Consider the following 20971-nt stretch of genomic DNA (forward strand, 5'->3'; position numbering starts at 1 on the left):
CATTCACTATTTAAATATAGTATTTCACATTTGACAACTTGGGAGAAAACTTTTTGACGTTTTAAAAGAATTGTTCCTTATTCCAAATTCGAAAATGATATTTCTTATTATAGACCCCTAATTGTAAATCTGAACGGTCAGAGTGAAAAATATGTACAATGTTGAGTTGGATCTAACAGTTAACAAAGTTAGAATTGAATTGTTTCTAAAGTAATTTAAAACAGAACATAGGTGACTCTAGTTCAAACTATGTAAAGTGTTTTTCTAACCACCAACTTTTAAATGGAAATCTCGGCGTTCAAAATAAAATACTATATCTTATGAACTTGAGATAAAAATTTCATCTTGATCTAACCGTTAACAAAACACGAATAACATTTCTCAATTTACTTTTAAAAGTACATTTAAATAAAAAATTTAAATATAATTAAGTCATAAAACAAATGATGTATACATAAAATATTATTTATATTTTAATGTCTTAATGTTATAGTTATAAATTATTTATCTTATAAGATAACAATTATTTATATAATATAATTAAGTTCATTCGTAAGAAAAATATTTATTTTATTCAAGTATTCTTCAAAAGTTAAATTTTTTTTTATATTAAATATTTAATATAAAATTTAAGTATAATTAATAATCAATATGAAAATATATAAAATTATAATCGTAATTAAATATTATAAATATCATATAATTAGTTATTTTATTTTATATTTATGTTCAATTTATTTGTGTATTTACTATTATATAGACAATATATATATATATATATATATATATATATATATATATATATATATATATATATTGATTTAATAAATGTTTTATTTTTTATGTAATATAACCACTAGTGCAGCGAAGGGCTTTTACCGCGGTTCATTTTCACTATACGTCGCGGTTCTTGAACCGCGGCATATTCAGCCGCGGTAGTAAGTCAGACACTTTATACCGCGGTTCGAACCGCGGTATATAGGCTGCGGAATATGCCGCGGTTGTCTAGGGAACCGCTGCCTAAACCCTAAAAAAATTTAAAAAAAAAAATTAAAAAATGCACTATATGCCGCGGTTCAACCGCGGCATATAGGCCGATGAATATGCCGCGGTTAGTGTCAAAACCGCGGCCATATGTCTCGTTTGTAAAAAAAAACGAAGCACTATATGCCGCGGTTGTGGTTAGAACCGCGGCATATTCCCCTGCAGTTTTTTAAAATTGCAGGTCTGTTTTTGTGATATCCATTACCACAAAAACAGACCTGCATATAAAAACATTTTTTTCTATCTGACCATTATCTTCACTATTGTTTTTTGACTTGTATCGTGATAAGCCACATTTTGGACACTTTGTCAAAAATTCAAACTCTTTCCTATACAAAATGCAGTCATTGGGACAAGCATGTATCCTTTTATACTCCATACCCATTGGACAAAGAATTTTCTTCGCATCATAATTACGAGTGGGCAGTGTATTTCCATCTGGCAACATTTCATTCAACAACGTCAACAGTTCTGTAAAACTCTTATCAGTCCATCCATTGCTCGCCTTCAAATTCATGAGCCTTAACACCGCTGATAAACGTGTGAACTTAGTTGAACCGACATACAAAGGTGTTTCTGCATCAGTCGACATCGTCTCATACACATGAGCTTTGGCAAAATTTTCTGCTCCAACATCGCGGATCATGTCCTCCAATTTGTCTTCATCCGGTCGATCTTCTTCCATGGTGGAATCAGTAACATTTACACTTTGAGAGTCAGTGGGAAAATCCATTTCTTCGCCGTGCCAGATCCATGTTGTATAGCATCTTAGAAAACCATCACATATAAGATGTTCTCTAATTTGAGTTGCGTTCAACTTTCTCCCATTCAAACAGTTCACACAAGGACATCTAAACTTCACTTCATCATCAGTTCTCCCCTCATTACGTTGCGCAAATTGTATAAATTCCTCTACACCTCTCTCGTACTCAGCACTAATACGTGGTAAATTAATCCAATTTCGATCCATATTCCTAAATATTACATAAAAAGATAAGCTACTAAAAATCAAACTTCCAATTACATACAAGAACTACAACACACATTACCAAAACTATAGCAAAAATCATACCATACATTACCAAAACTATAACAATTTCATGCATTATCAAAATTAAAGCAAAAATTATACCATACATTACCAAAACTATAGAAACTTCATACATTACCAAAATTATAGCATTATGTAAAAACTAATGAAGAAACCACGTTAAAGATGCAAAAGGGCATAAATACCTGGAAGAGGAACGGCGAAAACGCTTGGTGCAAAAAAAACGAAATCGCAGCGGAGAGGGAATGACGCGTTTCAAACGATTTTGATCGGCTAAAACTGTTTTTTCTCGTCAAAAATCAATAATGACCGAACAATATGAAGTTTAAACGGTGAAAAATGATGAATCGGAGATGAACAGAGACGGAGGGAGCGAAAACGCGAAACAGAGACGCGAGGAAGACGACACTGTTCCAAGTTTTAATTTTTAACTCTGAACGGGGGAATCTACCGCGGTTCAATACTTAACCGCGGTATAAGAGGGGTATATGCCGCGGTTTAACTCCCAACCGCGGCATATACTAATTTAAAAAATTATCCTAAATGGCATTTTTGAAATTATTTTCAAACTATATGCCGCGGTTCAGCGGGCAACCGCGGCATATACCTCGAAATATTTCAAATTAATATTAAATTAATTTCAGATGGGAGAATATGCCGCGGTTGCTCGTAGAACCGCGGCATATACCCCTGTAACGTGCTCAACACAACTGCCCCCCAACTGCCTTCTGGGGAATTTCAGAAGTTACAGTGGGTATATGCCGCGGTTCTCTGGGGAACCGCGGCATATACCCCCTGTAACTTCTGAAATTCTCTGACTGGCAGAGAAGTTGAGACGTTACAGGGGTATATGCCGCGGTTCCCCAGAGAACCGCGGCATATACCCACTGTAACTTCTGAAATTCTCTGACCCAGTCAGCACCTGCAATAAATTGGCTGGGTATATGCCGCGGTTGTGCAGAGAACCGCGGCATATACTCTGTTATTTAATTTTTTATTCATACGTGGTGTCAAAGGCAATTGTTGACTGGGGTATATGCCGCGGTTCCCCGTAGAACCGCGGCATATAGGTTCGTTTTATTTACAAAACTGCCACCGCGCACCATTATGCTGCGGTTTTCGTTGAACCGTGGCATAATGTGCGCTGTAAAAACCCTATTTTTTACTAGTGAACTAATAATATACTATAAAAATGTATTATTATAAATGTGTAGAGAATATAGTTTTATATCATAGTACGTGGTCAAGATTGAATGAAAGACGTGTCAAATCATATATTTATTATATGTAAAACAGGTGTGGAATTGATAATCTAGATGTGACATATAATAATATTTATTTTCTTACTTTTATTATCTTTAACGTGTTGATTTTGTGCTTATTAGGAGGATATCGAAATAAGGCTCTTATTTCCTACCTTCTATAATTACTAGTAGATTTCATAAATTTTAAAATCATTATTCTCTCCTTCATGTTATATTTCAATTATGATTTCGAGATTATGTATTCTGAAAATCTTTTGAAACAAATTTTCAAAATAAGATTTTTGAAGTAAATTTTCTGAAAATGATTTATAGAATAAACTTCCAAAATATGATATTTTTTGGATTAAGTTTTTTAGAATAAGTTTTCTAGATTTATTAAATGCTTTATATAACAATTTTTGGAACAAAATTTTCAAAATATATTGGATATTTTCTTAAACGAGTTTTCTATCGAAATTAATGTTTCATTCTTTTTCATTTTCTCATTCTTTAGAGTATAACAAAGAAAGATTCATTAGCGACAATGGTGGTAACAAAACTTAAATATTCATTTGGTTTTTATTTTTGTTGATTTTATTTAAGTGGAACTTCTTTTTTTTTGGATATTCATTATGATGGTTCCAATTTTGATAATATATGTTCAATATGATCTTTTTCATGATGTCCTCTAAATTGTTAATGGTAGATTGTACATGTTGATAGTGTTTGAATGAAGTGTTCAATTTTTTCTTGTGTTGTCATGCCAACACAGTGTGAGTTGCTTACGTGCTTGACGAGACCGATTCAATAGAGGCCATGACAAGATTATTGGTAGCAAGCTCGGCCAACCGAAGCTCGGCCAGACAAGCTCAACCACAAGAACTTAACCACAAGAACTTAGTCACATGAGCTTGGTCACATGAGCTCGACCATAAGAGCTTGGTCGTCATGCACAATGTGAGTTGAAATTAATTTAATTAATCATGTTTGAATAAAAGTATATGTGTGGGGTTCACAACTTAAGGTTTAGAACGCTCATGAAAATCACATGGAGGTTGTTCAATTGAGCTCGTGTGACTGAGCTTCGATTGACCGAGCTTGCTACTCGTCATGGTCTGTTGAACTAGTCTCGTCAGTCGAGTAAGTAATTGTGCAGGATAGGTCATCTAAGCAGCAATCGAACAACTAATTCAAACATTGCTAAAATGTATAGTTTGTTGTTAACAATTTAAACGTCGTCATGAAAAATGACCAAATTAAACAAATTACCAAAAGTTGAACCACAATGAACACCCACAAAAAATGAATCTCACTTTGAATAAAGTCGAAGAAAATAGGAACCATAAGAATATTTAAGCCTAAAATGTTCTGGATTTTTTTCTCCTATCCTAGGCTTTTCTATAATGCTCTAAAATTTGCATTACATTTTAATAATTCTATCTTACACTTTTCTATATTGTTCTAGAATTTGCATTATACTTTAATAATTCTCAAGGGGGTAGAGTCATAAAATGACATGAGTGCATGAAAAGAAAATCTATGAATTGTATAAATAATCTTTTTGATGATTTCATACCCAAAGTAACAAAAATTAGAGCTTAAGTGTTGGTTAAAAATGAATTTGCTGAGGGCACAACAAAATCAAAAGAAGTATGTTGAAAAGAAAAGACAGGATGTGCAATTTGAAGTAAGTGATTGGGTGTTGGTTAAGTTGCAACCACATTAAATACATTCTTTGGCTCTAAGGAAGAATAAAAACTTGGTTTGAGATTTTGGCCCCTTTGAAGTTATGGAGAAAGTAGGGAAGGTTGCTTATATATTAAAGCCTTCGAATTTAGCTAGAATTCATCTAGTATCCCATGAATTGACGTTTCCACCACAAACCCTTCAAATACCTCTCATGTAGATTTTTAAATCAACATTACAACAATCATAATGAGATGCCAACCATTAAGTCTCAAACCACAATCGCCCATATTGATTAAACTATAATTGTATTGTATGTGGCCAAAGACTCTTTGACCTTATAACTATGACCTTAAGATGATTGACTAACTAAACATAACCAAGATACCTCATATTAGATACCTAATATTGAATAACTTGTGGCCAGAAGAGGTCAAGTTGCCTAGCGAAAACTGAGTACTACACACCAAAGGAGTAAGATGAATATGATTATATAAAGAATACGGATGGTTGAATGTCAGGTATTGTGTTCCCTATAACAAAAGATTACATGTCATTCGTTGATGGACGAGCTCCTCACTAAAGCCAAGTACCGCCTACCGGTACCTATCCCTACTTGCCGAGCACATCAATACACTTCATAACTTAGTCAAAGCTGTCTGCATATTGTTATAGGTAAAATTGCTATTAGGCTAATGGGTCAATGAGCCTCCTGTAATCTAGGTCCATCCAGGTAAGGGCCCATGGTTAGTAAAATACTTCTATAATGCCCATAATTCAGGTCCATCTAGGTAGGGGCCCATGGTTAGTAAAATACTCTTATAAATATTACTTTAATCGATTTTTGACGTCACATTTTCACATTAGTCATATTTTGATTAGAATCTCTGACCCAAAGTATTGACTTGAGCATCATAGAATAATATGCAAGACCCTACCCATTCATTCTCTAGAAGGCGAGTACCAGAAGGGCGAAGAGGTTTGGCGGATGAGTATATGACACATTCATGGAGTGGGAGAAGACTCTTTCCAAGGTATATTCGACTGTATAAGTACAATTGGGACCCACCGTGGGACCAAGAAGTATGATGTAAAGGAGTTCAGTGTTTGAAGAAGAGTAGCTCAAGCATGGTTTCCAAAAGGAGTAGAGTTGCTGAAGAGTTGGGCCCTTCTATGGTCAGCATAGCTGCAATCCTTGAGGCCCAAGTAAGGATGCAACAAGAGTTCACAGATTTCAAAAAAGAGAAGTGTTGAAAAGATTGACACGTTGAGGGAAGAGAACACTAGACTAAGAAGGAAGATTGAGGTTAACATTATGGCCAAGAAAGGCAAGGAGAAGGAAAACGAGAAGGAGATTGTTGATAATATAGCCTTAGTACTGAGAACTCATTATACCTGCAGTGCCTGCTGGAATGAAGAAAAGAGTGAGTGTCATCCTGTCTCGAGGTCTTACCATTCTTTGTTTGGTAGGGGGTGAGAGGCACCGTCATCCATTCATTGATGGCATTACTGATACCCCTCTTCCGAAGCACTGGAAGTTCCTAGCCCTGCACTGTTATGATGGTACCACAGATCCAAACGAACACATCTTTGTTTATGTTACCTAGGTCATCTTGTATTTCACCAACAATGTCGTCATGCGCAAGGCCTTTCCCACAACTCTTAAGGAGACAACCCTAGAGTGGTGGACCGCTCTCCCTCCTTACTCCATTAACTACTTCGATACCTTAATGAATATTTTCAATATCCAGTTTGCCACAACCTGTCGTCATGACCTCACCTCGCCAGCTCTCCTAAACATCAAGCAAAAAGAATGATGAATTGCTACAAGCCTTTATTGAGAGCTTCAACAAAGTTGCATTGAGAAGAAAATAGGTACATTGAATCTAGATCTTGACGTATGAAATTAATGATAAATTAAGGTAATTAGGAAACTAGAATTATTAACGTGAACAATTAGGAAATTAAGATAAAATATTCTAGAAACGAGAGGCACCAAGTTTAGGGTTACGATGGTGTGATCTTAATATTTGGTTAAGTTAGAGACCTAGCACCTTGAAGAAACAACATACCAATGAGTGAGTTGTGAGTTTTAGTAAAATTTTTGTTTTTTTTTTAAGTGAGGGAGCAAGGAACATTTGTTGTGGTGTTGGAAACGTAATGGAGCTAAAGAATATTTCTAGAAGAGAGGCAAGAGAAGGTGTAAGACTTTATGTTTTTTGTTTCATGTGAACCCCTTATTTTTCATGTGGGTGTTCAAATTTACTTTCTCTTGATGGTTACGGTTCTCTCAGGGTTTCGACATGAATTTTTGGTATAGAGTACACCATTTGTATATTTCACGTTTTTTGGTTATATGCTAAGTGTGTTGATTTGTTCCCTTTTTAAATTGTCATGCTAAGATATGGTGCAGGTTGTACCTAGGAACCTAGGTAAGTGTTAAACTGTTATAAACATTGCCATAATATATTATGCTATGTCGGGTTGTATGAATTGTTGCTATAGTGTACTATTGCGGTACCAATCTTTTTTCATATGATGTTGGGGGTTGTGTAGTATGTCTTCATATTGTGCCTAGTGTTTGTAGGTTTTTTCATGTTTTTTCAAAGTTTGGTCGGGTTGTTATATGTTGTCATGATGATTCTCGGGTTATGTCATGCTGTTTTAATTGCTTATACATAATTATGGATTGTTAAACTTGAGTTACCATGTTGTTTTTATACTCGTTGGGTTGGTTAAATGTGTTGCCATGATGTTTAAGGTTAGTGCCATGTTGTTTTAATTATTATGGTGATGTTTTAAGAAGCAAGTGTCGAGTTGCTTAATATGTTGCCAAGTTGTTTAGGGATTTACATAGTGCATTTTATGTTGTCATGTTACCTTATTGCTTGCCTTGATGTTTGGGTGTGTTTCCGGATTGTTGCCATGTTGCTTGGGTTTGTTGCCATGCTTATTTTTGTTTGTTGGTTGGACTAGGTTGGTTAAGTTATGTTGGCAAAACTGGGTTGACGAAGCTATTTATGACCGCGTTGTTCTAGACCTCAATTTTGGGGTTCTAAAGCACAACCTATGTGTTCTAGAGGCCAGCATGGAGGTTTATGACCTTGGTTGAGCTGTTTGTGATGGTTGACATGCTATTTGTGATGACTATCAAGGTCTTGGTGATGAATGTTGAGTTGTGTATATGTCGACTAAGTTGTGTGATTGATTGTTGATGTTCTTTTTGGACTGTATTGTTGTGGAATGATTTGTTGTGATGATGGTTGGTGTGATGTGACTCGTTAGTCCCAATTTGTATTGGGATACGATTTTGTGGGTTGTCTTGTCTGTCTCAATTGGTATTGGGATACAAGTTTGATGAATATGTCTTCTTGTCGTATATTGTAAAGTCGAGGTTGTTTTTTTCGCTTGTGTGAGAGAGTGGAAATGAGTTCTCTTCACCTATGTAAGGCAGTGGAAGAGGAGAGGTTTGAGTGCTGCACCTTTTTTCTTTTGAGGTAGTGGAGAAGGGAATAATATTTCACTCGTAGGTTTCCAGTTCATTATTGAGTATAATGCTCGATGTGTAACACATCAAAGTTTTTACTCGTAAGTCCTTGAGAAGTAGGGGAGACAAGGCCTTGCTATGACGGCAGGACGACACAAACTGTTTTGTTTCGGTAAATACATTTTGTACTGTAGGGTACGAGAGAATGACATATGGTTTAGTATCACTTGAAGGTGATACATTTTTTGTATGGTTTTAGATTTTATCACTTGGAGGTGATGTGAATCTTATGACATGTTTGTGATGTGAACTATATGCTTGTAACAAATGTTTGAGTAGAATGGGTGAGTATGATTATTGTATATTATCTGACTTTGTTCTGGTATCTCACCCTTGCTTGATTGTTTTGTGTTATGCAATGATTTTATAATTTGTATTGTTATGTGGGAACAAATATTATAGATGTTGCCGGTGTTGAGTAGAGTAAGGAGACGCGTGGAAAAATCTTATGGGGGAATTTCTAAAGGCATTTAAGAGAATGTTTATCTTTTATGTAATATAATGTTTTGGATTACTATTTTTGGTTTTAAATTTGGAATAAGGTGATTTTCAGCTTGGTTTGTTTTAGTATAGATAAATAATTAAAGATTTTATTAACTCACTTATTCACGATGGTATCAAAGTTTGAGATTTTCACTACCCTTTCCAATTGACGTGCAAATTATAATTATCCATTTAAATTTATTAAGAGCTTGTTTACCTTTAATTCCTTAGATAGGAAAAATTATCCATTGAATTCTAACCTCCAATTCCTTGGGCCACTTAAAAAATTTAATAAAATCGTGAAGAACAATTATTATCTCAATTGCAAACTAATTAGCTATGCCCAATTTCCACATTGTGACAACATCTAATCTATTCTATTTATAATCGCAAACAATCTCTAATTTCCCAATTGTGAAATTGCTTATATGATAGACATTAGAACATAAATAAAACACCAAGAGAATTAAAATTAACTAAACATCAAATGGAAAGGTTCAAAAATTATAATATAAAGTATTACATCAATCCTGTAACAAAAAGGAAAATTACTTCTGCATAAGGTAAAATTCACAAGAAACTAAAGGAAGAAGAAGTGTAGAATTCATTCCTTGCTCTGTGATCTCTATGTTGCCCTTCCTAATTGTCCAATCCCTCTTTTCCTCTAATTCCCCCTTTCCAGAGGAGTGGTTACTCTCTTCAAATAAGTGTCTTCAATTTCTATTTTTTTAAATCTCTTTAAATCCATGTAATATAAGAGGTTAGTAATTGCTTTGAAAATTTTCATTGTTGATAGAAAAAATCCACAATCTGCTTGTGCACTTCTCTGGTTTCAAGTTTGCGCTCCTAAAGTAAATTCACAAGTTGTGAAAAAAGTCACAACTCAATTGTTGAACTTGCTGGTTTTCATTTTTTGTTTTTCTCAAGACAAATCCATGGATTGTGGAAACTTTCACAGCTCAGATGTGAAAATCTCTGGTTTCAACTCTACCTTTTAGAGCAAAATCCACAGGTTGAGAAAACATTCACAGCTAAGTTATGATTTTAACACTTTAGAAACACAATCTACAAGAAAAAAAGATAATGCATGATAAAATCATTCAATTAATACAATGCAAATGGCCTATACTAAGATCTGAATGCAATTACATTTTATTCACACATTACCGACAGAGAAGGAGACGAAAAGATAGACTTGCAGGCAACAAGCCTCTCTTGAGGGGCACTATTAGCACTATATCTAGAGACTTTACAGGAGGAGGAGCGTAGTACCGCTTACCAGTACCTATCCCTTCTTCCCGAACACGTAAATATGCTTCGTAACTTAGCCAAAGCTACTGTACATTGTCATGGGTAAAATTTTCATGGCTGGCCGAACACATTAATACACTTCATAACTTAGCAAAAATTTCCTACATATCGTTATAGGTAAAATTGTCATTGGATCGCACATCGTCACAGGTAAAATTCCATTGGATGGTGCTCTTGAATTCTTTTATTCACGTCTCATATACACAACTTGCAATCTTTTACCTTAAATTTCATCCAGTTTCGTTTCTGCTCATGGAAAAGTCCATTGTTCAGTGTCATGCTGAGAATCCAGGGCCAGCTGAAGAGGCTGTTTTCTACTACCTCCAGGCATAAACACGGATAATGTAAACAAGAAAGCGATATTAGCACAGGGCTCTTCTGCTTCCATTTAAATCATTAACTTAAAAATCAAAACCCAACAAAAAGAATGAGCGGATCCATCAGCATACAAACTTTGTAGAGCTGCATGTTCAGATTTTTCCAATTAAATGGCGATGCTAAAGCTTCACAATGTCAACTGCCATGACAACAAGCTGCATGTTTAGATTAAAAATGTGAGATATTAAAAGACCAAAGATAAATTATTGTTCAGACATATCGATTTAACAGATAACAATAGCAAAAAGACAACTCTTAGAAACTGTTTGATTTGGAAAAGGAATTATACTATTGTCAATTAACAAATCATTCATTAAAACTCATCTCACCATTTCCTATAAAACTCGGTGTTTCTGTTGTTTTAGTAAATACCGATTAAGATTGAAATATTTGCAACTAAGAAAATTGTAATTGAAAAGGTAGAGAGATATTGTGGAGAATTAGCACCTCTTGAAGAGACAGACTATTGGGAATTATACACATCTAACTTTCTTCTACTTCATCTTATTATCCAATAATCAATTCTTCAATATGAGCAATCTTTACCCAGTCTTGGCCTTTTGGCTTCTGACAACGCAGTTGGAGCAATGGGCAACCCCGAATTGCGAGAGAAGAGATGGATTTGGGTAGACCCTCCACCGGTAAACATTGAAGGTTGTGGCAGTGAAGAAGTGTGAGAGAAGAAAGGTGACAGAGACCCTTGTAGTTCAGCTTTTTAAGATTTGGGCAATCAAGGATTTGTAAAGAGATGAGAGAGAGTGGCAGCAAACCTTCATTTGGAAAACACTCCACATCCACCTTTTCAATGCACAACCGTTCAAGACTTGTGTTCCCATCAAAGCTCTCTCTCAAGGATGCCATAAGTTTTAAACTTGAAAGAGACACATATTTTACATTTCTTGGCAAACCTTCGTCTGAGAGCATCTCCACTTGTGGACAATCAATTATCCGCAGGTTCTTAAGAGATTGAAGCAGGATTTTCATGCGTTTTGGCAACAACTTCAAATTCTCAGCTCCTTCAATTGCAATTATTTCTAGACACGGCGCAGATAATCCTTCACTGGGGAATGATTCAAATTGAGGGCAATCGGTAATTGTCAGTTCGTTGAGATGATCATGAGCGTGCTCTTGTGAAATTCTTCGCAAGTTTTGGCACCTTCGCAATCGAAGTAAACGGAGCTTTGGAAAGAAATCTAGCGGAAAGATTGTAAGAGAGTCGCAGCCACCAACAATCTGTATTACTTCAAGGAAATCATTATGCGTAGAGGGAATACTCACAAGAGGACATGAATAAATATGCAAGATTTCAAGCGACGATGTGTTCATACTATTTTCACTAATGATGAGCTCATCACAGGAATTAATAGTTAGTTGCTTTGAATGAAGAAGTTGGTCTGAGAGACCTTTCAGCTTAGGACATCTATCAATTGAAAGATGTTGAAGACGTGGAAAATTAGCAGTTTTACATTCCCATTCTTCCCATTCCATCATGTTGCAGAATACCAATGTTTTCAACGACTTGAATGAAGAAGAGCTGGTCCCATAAAATTCAGCACCAATGCTCACTATTCCATCAAACCCCATAATGGTGAGGCTCTTCAGAGATGACAGAAGTCCAAAGGGAGGCAAACATAGGCAATATTTACAGTTAGCCAACCATAAAGACCCCAAATTTGATAATGAATTATCGAATACCCAACTTGGGAATTGTGTACCACCATAGTTAATGATTGACAAATGTTCCAAGTGTTTGGAAGGATGTAGATTCTCAAGTACTTTATTTTCTTTTACTGGATCATCAGAGACATGATTCGAATTCCATTTTAACTCTAGTACCACAAGGTGTTTATTTTTCAAATTTGCTTCTAATGCATGCAAAGGATTCACAATATTTTGCACCTCCTTAATTGTTAGCCTTCCATGATGATTGAGTTTGAGTCTTCCTAAAAGCCTAGTACTGAATTCACTATTTCTATCGATACAAAACGTATTCAGTACTTGAAGATTCCTCAATTTTTCAAAATGCATTGGCATCTTAGTCACTTTTGTACTTTCAAATTCTAGGCAGCTCAATTTGGCGAGTTTATGCAAATTTGAGGGCAACTCCTCCAGATTTGAACAATGGTTCAATCTCAGTATTAGCAAGTTATAGAGCAAGCATATTGAGTCAGGCAGTTTCTGTATCGAAGTACCCGTAAGGTCCAACGAATGAAGATGTTTAAGATCACCAACAGAATCTGGGACCTGTCTAAGTCCTGAACAACAAGACAAAGATAACACACGTACAAACTTAATCTTGGAGAAGAAATCGTGTAAAGAAATCTTGAACTGCCAAGCAGAACAGGTAAGGTTCCAAATATGCCTAATCGGAACAAATGAACGCAGTCTTTTAGCATCAGTTAAACTCTCAAAACCATCAAAATATCTTACATCATTGAATGCAAATGAAAAATGACGGGTTGTTTTGGGTATACAGTTTCCTTTATCAAATTTCAGCCTGAAACAGAAGTCTCCACAAACATATTTTGCCAAATCGTTCAGAAGGTCATGCATGACGAATATCATCTCGAACCTTGATTGAAGAAAGAAAGACCTCGTTAATAAATTTCTTGTTCGGTTGAGAATGATGGAGAAAACCTTCAGCCATCCACAACAAAATCAATTCCTTCTTGTCAAATTCATAATCTTTCGGAAATAACGCACAATAAGCAAAGCACCTCTTAAGGTGAGAAGGAAGATGCTGATAACTCAATAATAGAGCAGGGATAATTTCAACTTCTTTCGGTAAGTCCCATATGTCGCTTTCCAATACGCTTTGCCAATCTAAAATGGATGACTTTGTATGGAGAAGACTTCCAATTGTTTTCAAAGCAAGAGGTAGTCCTTTGCACTTCTCAACTATCCTTCTACCAATCTCCTTTTTCTCGTCATTCAATTCAAGATCATCATCTTTCAAAGCTTGTTTGTTAAAAACTTTCCAGCATTCATCCTTTTCTAATTGCTTTAGGTGATGCACTTTAGATCTCATGTTAGAAGCAACTTTCTCAACACGTGTTGTGACAAGAATTCTACTTCCTGGAGCCCCATAGCTAAGAGGAGTTCGCACAGCTTCCCATTTTTCTCGCCTTTCGTTCCAAACATCATCCAAAACAAGAAGAAATTTCTTTCCAGATACGTTTCCTTTCAATCTTCCATGAACCATTTCTAGGTCTGCGCTATCATCTTTAGATTTAGTGATTGCCTCAAGAATTGTTTTTGTCACTGTGAAAACATCAAAATGATCGGAAACACACACCCAAGCTCTGATATCAAATTTAGCCTCCTCAATCTTTGGGTCATTGTATACATGTTGGGCGAGTGTGGTCTTACCCAGCCCACCCATTCCCACAATGGAAAGTATTGATGGATGGTTATGATCATCGGTTTCAGATGTGAGCCAATCAGAGATCTTTTCTTTGTCCGCATCTCTGCCATAAATAACACTTTCAACCACCAAAGAAGATGATGGCAATTTCTGTGACACTTTACTACCTGATCTATCATCAGAATAAGTACTCTCTTTCAAACCAAGAGCACCCTTTTGCTTTGCAAGATATTCTAGTTTTTCAAGGATTTCTTTCATCTCTGATTCAATTTTCTTGTTAAATGAACTGAAAGTAGAGGTGAAGAAATTTGATACCTTGTGAGTAAAGGTTTGAGGTTCGGATTCAGCTTCCACTTGGCATCTGGTGAGTTCATAATCTATTTCACCCAAGAGATCTTCTGCATCAAAGACAGTCTCTTTGACAGAAAAAAGTCATGCTTTAACGTTTGAATCAGTGAACTGCTTCTGTTCTGCATCTTGAGCGAGAGAATTGATGGAGTGCAGCATGATGTTCAAATTGCCGAGCAGCTTCTCATCAAGTTTTCTTCCACGAAAGAAGTCTACAAATTTAGGAGAAGCCAACTTGTCGAATGCAACCTGAAGAAAAGCAGAAAGAAGAGCACCACCAACAATTTCTGCTGCCATGGTATAGTTGTTGCAAAATGGTGAATGGAAATGTGTAATTTGAGATGGAAGTTTACCACAGGGATTCCATGCAGGGATGCTATAATGAAAGTATGAAATCCTAACATGGAAAGAGGGTTGTGGGCCCCAGTGAAACAATAATTGTTGAGTCTTTCTGATCATAAAAATGTTCACAGCTGTAATGCATAAATGGATGTCTGACAATAAGAAATCAGTAGTGACATCTGACTTGGTATACATTATTTTGAAACCAATGTTTGGATATTCTCAGACTTAAAGGTATAAAAGTAAGGAGACAAAAGCTGCTTCATCTCGTGACTGGTGTGAACCCTGTTGTCAATGAACAACATGCAAAGCTAAAGGAGATTCCTTTGATTCTGCAGAACGTAATTGTCTGTCTAAGACTCTTGTTGCATTACGTTCAACAGGAAATATGGGGCTACTGCCAGGTCTGAAATGTCCGCATCATGCCAGTTTTGACAAGGCAATAATGAGTCAATATGACGTTCATTGTATAATCTAAATCTTCCTAGATTATATTTCTAATATAGAGAGTCAGTCTATTAAGGGAAGAATCCAAATTATAAAATATACGAAGGTGATATGTTTTTAGATAAAGTTTATTTTGAAATATATTCACTCAATTGGGTTTTACCAAAATTACATCGACTTGAATGTCGAAGTATTTACAGATATTTCATGTCGAAGTAAGGATATCTCGGACAAAAAAGTCGAGACGTACCAGATCATGGTTTGTTGTTATTTTTATTGTATTGTTAATATATATTTTTTAATTTGGGTTTAATTTAATTTTTATCAAACTATGTAATCAATATTTTGAGTTTAATTACCTAATTAGGTTGATTAAGCTTTTAACTTTATTTGTTTTACGATCTTACAAATTAACTATATTGGTACAATAAATATGGTGTGAAAATTTTCAAAAAATAAAAATTAAGTCAACTTATGATAAAAATACAACATATTAAAAAATAAAAAGTACAAACAATCAAGTATTTTATATAAAGGAGGTTTTAATAGTCTTTTAGTATTTTTTTTAATCAACTTTATTTGATATAAGAGTCTTGAGTATTTATTATGATTTTAATTTTAGTAATTTATGTTTAATATGGTTTTTTTTATAAGGTTTAAATTGTTAACGACAGAATGTAAATGTTGACAGGAAACGTTTGATGACGTCCTCTATGGATGTAAGGAAGTCCTTCCACACTTGTGTTGAAGTTGCACAGAGCTGATATAAGTGGATGGGAGCGAGATTTTCAAAAAATAAAAAATAAGTCAACCTATAAGAAAAGTACATTGTTTTAAAAAATAAATAGTACAAACAATTAAACATTTCATATAAAGGAGGTTTACCTACTCCTTTGATATCTATTTTTATAGATTTCTCAGTGTGATCTCAATTTTAATAATTTATATTTAATTTGGTTTTCTTTATAACAATGTTTAAATTTTTAATATATATTGTATACATTGGTAGTATTTGAATGAGTTGTTGGATTGTTGCTTAAGTGAACTGTCCTGCACACTGAGAATTACATACGTGACTAGCAAGACTAAACCAATAAACCACAAGAACACGAGCATAAGGGTGTCTCAATTTTTATACAAATCATGATTTACATTGAAGTCTTCTTATTAACCAAATTCATCCTAATAAGTGTGTATAGCAAAATGTTTAAAAGTAAAAAGAGGTCTTTACATATTCAAAGTGCAACTAAATTAAAAGTACGAATATCCTTTCCATATAAAAAAAATACATTCTCCTATTCATGATGATATGGAAGCATACCTGAATTTGCCATTGAGAGTCATGAAGTTGATGAGATTAGAAATGAGTAGTCATCTTGCAAATGTAGAGTACCTTATATTCCTTTTTGGGTTTCTCTTTTGATGGAAAAGAAGCAAAAAATATTGGAATGATGTTATGTCTCCACAAATGGGGTCATAACCCTTTTACGTAACTTCTAAAAGTTACATTTAGAATTGTAATATTTCTAATTTTGCCCTCATCAAATTAAAAATAGTGCTTATGGTATTTACACTATTTGCCTTTCATGACATACATGTCCTTAACCATAATTTTTATATTAATTAGATTACTTTCATATTTTTGGCTAATAAAATAATGTCCCAAAAAAGTATTTTCAAAACAACAGTAACTATCAATGTCTGTTTTCAAATCTTCATCATCCACATCTTCTATCTTAGATCACAAATACACCTCAAATTTATCAAAAGAAGGATTGTGGGAAGAGTAATAATGGCGTTTTTAGGAAGAAGACTCTACAGATCTAACGAGAAAGAGAAAAAAAACTCATACAAACGATTTTTAGTTGTGGTTGTATAGAAAGAGTGAATAGATATAATACCTTTATCAATGCAACTTGGTGACCAATGGGTAAAGGAGCTTGAACAATGGAAGAAAAAAAGATGAAAATGACAATAGGACGTGGCAGAAGCGAAAAGCTTTGTATCCAAAACTCTAATGACAAGCTACGACAGCTATGATGAAAACCATGATTTGCAAGGAAGAAGAAGAAAACAAGACAATGTCTAGAAGAGAAAAGAACAATGGAGGACATGAAGGAGGAAGAAAAATCCCAAGATGTTGCTACAAAAAAGGAGGTATGTTCCAAAACTAAAAAGGAATCTGATTTCCATATAAGTGCTTTTGACTTTATGGTATATTCAACAAAGGTTGAGAATGTGTTGATGAAGGTGACAACAAGAGCTTCTGTAATTGCCAAAAGGTGATCGTGTTAATGGCTTATACATCTTCGATGAATCCACTATTATATCTCATGCAGTTATTGCAAGCCAGTCCATGGAAGACAAGAAAAGATTATGGCATTTGAGGTTGGGCCATACAAGTGAGAAAGGGCTAGTCGAATTTGAGAAACAACTGCTTATAGAAGATATAAACTTCATAAATTGGAGTTTTGTGACCAGTGTGTTTTGGGAAAAGCTCATAGAGGGAAATTTGGAGCAGGCAAGCACACTTCCTCAAGACCTTTTGAGTATGTTCATGCAAATTTATGGGGTCCATCTAGGACCTAAACTCATGGAGGAGGATCATAATTCTTGAGTATTAGTGATGATTACTTAAGAAGGATATATGCTTGAAAAAAAAAACAAAAAAATTTAAAGATTGGCATACTCAAACTAAAATGCAGCATGGATCCAAGTTAAAGGTATTAAGGACTGACAATGGTTGTGAATTTGTCTCTGATATCTTTAATACTATTGTGCTAAACATGGAATTAAGAGACATAAAAATGTAGCTGCAACCCCACAACAAAGTGGTCTTATTGAAAGGATGAATAAAACCATTCTTGAAAAGGTTAGGTGCATGATTTTAGGTTCTAGATTACCCAAGGTATTATGGGGTGAAGCTATTGACATAGTAGTGTACTTGATAAATAGGAGTCCATCTTTTGTAATGAAGAATAAAACACCAATAGAAGTCTAGAGTGGTAAACTTGTAGACTACTCAAATCTAAAGGCGTTTGGAGTTTTGGCTTATGCTCATGTAAAGAAAGACAGGCTATAAGTTAGAGATGAGAAATGTGTGTTTCTCGGGTATGCAAAAAGAGTTAAAGGATACATATTGTGGAGGCTGGATCCAAAATCATAATTAGTAGAGATGTGATCTTTGATGAAGCAAGGATGTGGATGCATACTTTAAACCAAGAATTTGAGAAAAAGAAAACATAATTCAAGGTGGACACTCTTATTGATAAATCTCAACAAGATCTTGATAATGACCCATAAAGTTCATCAAGTGACACTGAGAACCCAGTTTCGAATCCGAGGGATTTAAATCGAGCCACCAATGACTATCAACTTGTCTATGATAGGGAGAGAAGAATTTTCAAACCAACTGAAGGTTTGGTCAAGTGAGATTCTGAGGGTTCAAAAGGCTCGATTCAAGGTAAGATTAGTGGCAAAGGGGTTTAATTAAGTCAAAGGTATGGACTACAATGAGGTTTTTGCACCAATGGCTTTGATGATGCTTCTTCAACAAGAGATGCTCTCCAACGTGTGTTGATGAAGCTCTTCAAAGGATGGACTCCATGTGAGATGATGAATGTTGTAGAAGCTTTTCAAGATTAAGAGATGTGGTTGACGGTGTTGGATAGTCTAGGTAGAAGTCCTTCTAGGAGGTGAGGCCAAACTTGAAGTAGAAGGTAAGAAGAAGTCTAGAGAAAGACATTTCTTAAAGTAAGAACTAAAGATAAGGAGACTTGCAAATTTGGCAAAGAAACCCTAGCATTCAAAATAGTTCTAAAAATTTATACAAGGTTGTCTCTCCTTTTATATGTGAAGGAGTAGGATAGCATTCAATGCATTAGAAAGGAACTAGAAGCTTCCTATGGTAAGGGAGGAGAAATGGGAGCCTTCCCCCCTAACTATCATCCAAGTTCAACGTCTAGGAGCCTCCCTTGATGTTGACATGTTCCAAAGGCTTCCAAAGGCTTCCTATGACCCATTTTAGGTGCATATTCACCTATATCTAGGTTTATGGTGTGCTACTTTACTCTAAAAGCTACTAAGCTTCTAAAACAAAGTTAAACAAAGTGTTTTAGCCAAATACAAGGCCTTTAGAAACTATTTTACATATTTACAAAAAATGTTTTAAGATAAAGAAGAAGATTAAAATATGATCCTCCATAAGAGTAGAATCTTTCAAGCTCCATCTTTTTCTTCCATCTTCTTTGATCATTACTTTTTTGAGAGATCCAATGTCTTCTAAGACTTGAGGGAAAGCAATAACAAGTTTGAAAGTCTTTCTTCTTCTTCCAATCTCTTAGCATTAGTTTAAGTTCATGCTTCCTTCATGAATTTTCATTTAATTCCAAAATGGATTCCATCATGTCAAGACCAATTGGATGTCAAGACTATTTTCCTACATGGAGACTTGGAGGAAACAATATATATGAGCAACCGGAAGGATTTGCACTCGATGATAGTACTAAAGTCAGTTTTTTCTTCAAATAGTACTTCCACTTTTTTGACTGTTAAAGTTTGTTCTTTGTAGAATGATGTAGATAAACTGTACAAAAAGCTTACCAATCTGAAACAAAAGAATGATGCTCCTAAAAGGCACCGGCGAGATGGCTATTTGCGAATTTGTGGCCCCAAAGTCGATATTGTAGATCACTATGAAAGGAGATTGGGTGATATAAAAGATAATGTGAGACTGGAACAGTCCTCTCTAGAAGCAAGGTAAACTATCTTGTTCAGGCACTAAGAACCTACATTACTGGAATTCTGAGAAAATAATTATGTTTCCTCTTAAGTGTAAAGTTGTTTAATGTCTGGTTTGGATTGTAAGCTTCCTAATAGCGAACTGAAATGCTTGGATTATCATTTGCATAAACCAGATTGGCTCTCACAGCATATTTAACTTGATTTGTGATATTAAGACTTAGTTTTGTTTATTATTGGCAATCTGGTTAATAATACAATACAACGTGGCAGGAAGCTCAAACGAGATTGGCGAAAGAAAATATGGTAGGGAAAGAAACTCAAATGAAATTGTTTCCAGAATTCTCAACCATTTTAACTATGATTAACTATGTGCTGAACTAGAAAACATTTTGTTTTGTTAGATAAAAGAACATAGTATACCCATTTATTACTCAACACCAAAATAAACAACAAATATATTATTTGATTTACTAATGTAACAACGAATATGTTAACAACAGCAATAGAACAGTAGTTCCTGTAAACAATATATTCTCGTTTAGTAACACATCGTTTTATAAAGAATAATGTTTCGAATTCGTTCTAGATGGTTTTTACGATTAAACGCATTTTTAGTAAACATTGTTTATAGAAGAGTATATCATTTTACACATGCTTTTCCCGACGTTTTGTTTATAAGAAAACATTTCGTTTAGATATTTTATTTAGAAAATACTACTTCATTGAAATTTCGTTGGTTAAACTTCAAGAATTGTTAAACAATTTTGTCTAGATCTTGTCTTAACTAATGTAAATATCAAAAGACAAAACGAGTGATAAATAATTTAAAACATTTAAAAATAAAATTTAAACCATATATATATATATATATATATATATATATATATATATATATATAACAAAAAATCATCAAGAATATAAAGAGTTTTATTTTTTTCATTCTGTCACGCCCCAATAATTACTCCGCTGAGTCACCACTGTGC

The 20971-nt window shown here is 34.6% G+C and overlaps 1 pseudogene; it reads right to left on the reverse strand.

The window, feature by feature from the left end:
* Positions 1-11546: 11546 nt before the first annotated feature.
* LOC124821193 (putative disease resistance RPP13-like protein 1) lies at positions 11547-15315 on the reverse strand (annotated as a pseudogene).
* Positions 15316-20971: the final 5656 nt, after the last annotated feature.

Source organism: Vigna umbellata, chromosome 4 (assembly GCF_029865625.1).
Source record: "Vigna umbellata cultivar VRB3 chromosome 4, Vumbellata_1.0, whole genome shotgun sequence".
In the NCBI taxonomy this organism is placed as follows: domain Eukaryota; kingdom Viridiplantae; phylum Streptophyta; class Magnoliopsida; order Fabales; family Fabaceae; genus Vigna; species Vigna umbellata.